Genomic DNA, 4,360 nt, shown 5'->3' on the forward strand with positions numbered 1-4,360 from the left:
CACACAGCAGATACCCCTGCAAAGTAGATAATCCTTAAAGGAGATTGCTGGTCTCTTTGTCTAGATGGTGAGCAGCAGTGCAGATTAAAAAAGGTTTAGTTATGACTACCATTGTTTGTTGACCAAGCCCTGTCCACGTGAAAAGAACTCCTGACAATGCCTCAGTGGTACTTATTATATTTTTCAAAAAACAAATTAAATAGGCTAGCAGGCCCAGCCCAATTTCTTCTAAAGCAGCCAACTGACTATATGGAGTTTAGGAGCAGAGCCAAGCCAAACCATAAATACACTCCAATTCTTTTTGCAAAACTTCCATGCAAGCTCACACATGGAGCAGATAAACTGTGGGAGTATTTTAAAGCTTAATTTCTTCTGAGCCTACCTGGGCAAACCCAAATTGCACTGGACTCCCTGAAATTGAATGACAAATCGCCTCCAAAGTGAAAATAAAGACTGGAAAGTGCAATGGAAATTCAAAGCAGAGCCCAACAGCAGTTCCAAGGAACAGTGCCATTGTAACCTTTTATAATAGCTACAGTAGTATTCTAAAGGCTGCTGAAATCAAGAGACAATGTAGTTTATTTGAACTGAGGCAGCAGAAAAAAAGGCCAGAGGAGGCTTGAGCTCATGGTGCAAAAATCATGTGCAGAATAACAACTTCCCTTGAGAAAGCTGTAAAGTCACCTGCACTTTCCAAACTCTGTGACCTCACAGAGCCATTTTTCCCCTTCGTAGCCTCCATTTCCCTCCCTGTGGTTTGGCAAAAGTGTGATCACACAATTAAGTACCTCTTTTAGTGGGTGTTCAATTGAAATCAATACTTGTTTACTTTACAAAGAGTCATTTCAGGAGCATAGGGTACAGAGATGATGATGATGAAGACAGCATAAGTGGCAGGCAGCAGCAACTGTGTCTGTATTGGACCCAGCATGACTCAACTACAGCCCGTTTGTACACAAAAAGTCAGGCGATGTGCCGACCTCCTATCAAATAAAATCCATTTACACATCTGCGAGGCCATTGTGCTGGCATGGACCTGCCTACATCACCCTGGTACTAAAGCCCTTAATACCATGCCAGAATCCTGCTTTTAACATCTGCAACAATGTCGTTTATCCCTCTGTATAGACAGGATGTAGCTTATTGTCTACAGTGGAGTTTTGGTGACTAAACTGAAAAGGTGAGCATTTTTGTTGGAGTAAGAGGAGACGGTGTCACCATACAAACATTTCTAAAAAAGCTATTTGTGTACATTCAGCTTTGTGATTAATATTGCAGCTTTCAGGCGAGAGGACCAGAACTGCTAGTAATGATCATTTTTATTATCAGATTATTTCTTACATCTCTAAAGGTTTTCATTCATCCGGGTCATGCAATAACTATGGTCTAGTCAATGCTTCATCAGCCGATAAGCTTCAACGAATTCAGTGGGAAGACGAGCGTTTCCCATTTAGCATCTAGGGGACACTCCATGTGTTATACCATATGATATAAGGCAGTGAAATCCTCCCCTGGTGCTCAGTGCTAGGGAACTTCCCACTATCGAGTGAAAATGGTGAAGCATCTGCGGCAACAAAACTACACAGAGCACAAGCGGCATTAACCTACTTCTACTAGATGTTACCGATCGTCTGTTTAATCATTTAGTCTTTATACAGTGCGAAAAATAATGACACCTATTATAAGTTACCACAAGCAAACAGATGCCCTTATGTTCCTATCTTAGTCTGACCAGCTAAAACCAAGCACCAAAGTAATTACTTTATAATATAAAACAGAGATAAGAAAAGTTGTGGTGTTGGTGACAGGATGAAAACATCACAACAACAACTTCTGAACTTTTTTGGCCAAATAAAAAAAAACAAAAAACTGTTTCCATCAAAAAACAATGCAAATACTGCTAACCTCTCAAAGCCCAGTCGAGGCTGTAACCAGCAGAACGGAGATTCATTCAATGATAGCCTGAGGGTACAGTGTCCTACGAAGCATCAAACAGCTCCCCTACAGTGCTCTACTTCGGCTTTTCAAAAGACACCATGTGGGTGTATCAGCTGTTAAAGACTTCCAGTGGTACTCTGCAGTTTGTAGACATGGCAACCGGCTGCCGAATACATGGCCAGCTGGATGCAGAGGGAGGCCAACTGGAACATTTTGACTGACCCACACGCAAACAGTATACCCATTCAAATTCTGTTGCTGAGTAACTGATGAATCTACTAATAACTGCTGCAAGTACAGAGTATCAGGGTACGAGAGCCGAAAGTAACCGAGGGTTACTTCTGCTTGTAAACCATAATATTGGTTAAAAGCTTGCATCTAATGCGAGAGGGCTATAAAAGCACCGTGGTCACTGGATGTTTCCTCAAATGAGTGCGGCTTACTCAATGCCTCTTTTCGGTTTTGCCACAGAAATACCATGGTACAGCTCAACATAGTGACATATGGTGACCTGTCAAAAATAAGTCTGTGTCCCACAGAACCCTCTCCGACAGCTTTGTTGTAAAATAAATGGCGCAGGGAAGTGTAAGACATCTGTACACAACCAGGGTGATTGCCAAAGAGAACAACCAGAGAGTTGCACTTTCATACTGTTTCTGCAGCATCATCACACCTCGTCCAAAATAAGGGGTCTGATTCTTATTTTCACGTTGTTCAAGAATACAATTCACAAAACACTTTTGTAATACTCTTTATCACTCAGGGGAAAAAAAAGTCTCCGGGGAGGCCAAAATACACTTTAAAGTTGAGACACTGAACCCTGTGATGAGGACCGTTTTCCTGACACGCTGCACACATACTGTAAGTGAGCTAGTACTTCCATTAAGTGAAATAATGAAAATTTCCCACTTCTCCGTATGTCCGAACCCCTGGAAATACAGCTAATCCTGGAGGCCCTTCATTCTCCGGACCACTTGGCATCTGCTTTAATGTTTAAGTCTGTCTTAAAACAATATCCCCGTGCCCATGTGAGCACTGACAGAGGTTTTTCGCTCTCTTTTCATAGTGGGCATTATAAGATCCTTTCATAATGTGCTGTCAATGTCAGTCCCCTGTTTTAGTGCCGAGCGCGTTGTAACATTGATCTTCAATCGATATGAAGTCGTGTCAAGTGAATATCTTTCAAAGTTAGTGTATTCGGTACAAAACCGCCTCTTTGTGTTCCCCTGTTGAGCTACAGCGAAGAGATCGTAAACAAAAAGAGTGAATATCATACTACAAACGCTGTAACTTTGGAAGACGTCAGGTTGATTTGACTAATTCGGAGCAAAGCCTCAGATGGGCTTCAGATAAACTTTGGATTACAGTTTCGATGTGGACCGTAGATGTTCGTCCCCCATCACTACACAAAGCGCACTAGGCAGGCATCTTGAAAAGGCCAGTATGGACACGGGGGTTGTTTACAGTGTGAGAAACCTGTTTCGGTGCTCACCTGGACACCTGGCTACGGTTTGAGAGAGGTTTGGAAAAACCGCGAACCACTCCTTTAACAGGTAGCAGCAGGCAAAGGCGAGGACCCTGAGCATTGGCAGGCGGTTCGCTGCCGTAACGTTACAGCCGCTGAACTTTACGTCTACGTTATAAATCAGGTCTTCACAGTGTTAGCGCCGACAAAACGTAACAAGCTGTACGAAGGGCGACGTTTGGTTTATCTCACGGGTTTGAACCCTTCACCTAAAGTCATCCGAACCAAATCAGTTCGGCGGATCAGTTCCAAGACTTTAGCAATCGTTAAAAAAAACAAAACAAAAAAACGTCAGCTATCGTTACATTAGCGTCAACTGTAAACCGACGTCCCTTCACCCGGCACAGCTAACCGACCTGCTGTAACGCAGATAGTGGATTTTTTTTTCGGGTTAATTTGCTAAGAGTTTGGTTTTCAGTCATTTCTGTCCTGGCGCTAGACAGAGTTTTCTGAAGGCACTAGGAGATGGCCGCTAATTTACAACCAGTTTACACATTCTGGCGTATACCCGTATTTCTACCGGCTCGTCAGAAAACGCGCAAATATGATTAAACACTTACTTGGACTTTTTCTCCGAAGGTGGTAACAGTTGGTTGCGGGGTCGACTGTCTCCTGTCCTGCCTGTTGTGTGACTAAACGGTCTCTGCTTGTGAGTCTGCGTGCGTGTGTGTGTGTGTGTGTGTGTGTGGGAAAGTGTTCACACCCCCACCGTGCGGCAGCCATGCTGAGCTGCCTTTTTAACCCTCTCCTGTCCTGCCAAGTCCAGCAACCGTAGAGCAGATCAAAGTGCATTTGCTCAAGTGCTGTGTACACTATGTATTTTCCTTTACTGCCACTTTACACTTCTACTCCACTACATTTCAGAAGGAAACACTGTACTGTCCACTCCACTACAAT

General features: G+C 43.3%; 1 protein-coding gene across 1 annotated transcript in view; it reads right to left on the minus strand.

Moving 5' to 3' along the window:
* The window catches only part of cd82b (CD82 molecule b), a 24,642-nt gene extending 20,489 nt beyond the window's left edge, over positions 1-4,153 (minus strand). The window contains exon 1 of the mRNA XM_040133898.1: positions 4,024-4,153. The gene's annotated coding sequence lies outside the window, so the exon portion shown is untranslated. The remainder of the gene's footprint in view (positions 1-4,023) is intronic.
* Positions 4,154-4,360: the final 207 nt, after the last annotated feature.

The sequence above is a fragment of the Xiphias gladius genome, chromosome 8 (assembly GCF_016859285.1).
Source record: "Xiphias gladius isolate SHS-SW01 ecotype Sanya breed wild chromosome 8, ASM1685928v1, whole genome shotgun sequence".
In the NCBI taxonomy this organism is placed as follows: Eukaryota; Metazoa; Chordata; class Actinopteri; order Istiophoriformes; family Xiphiidae; genus Xiphias; species Xiphias gladius.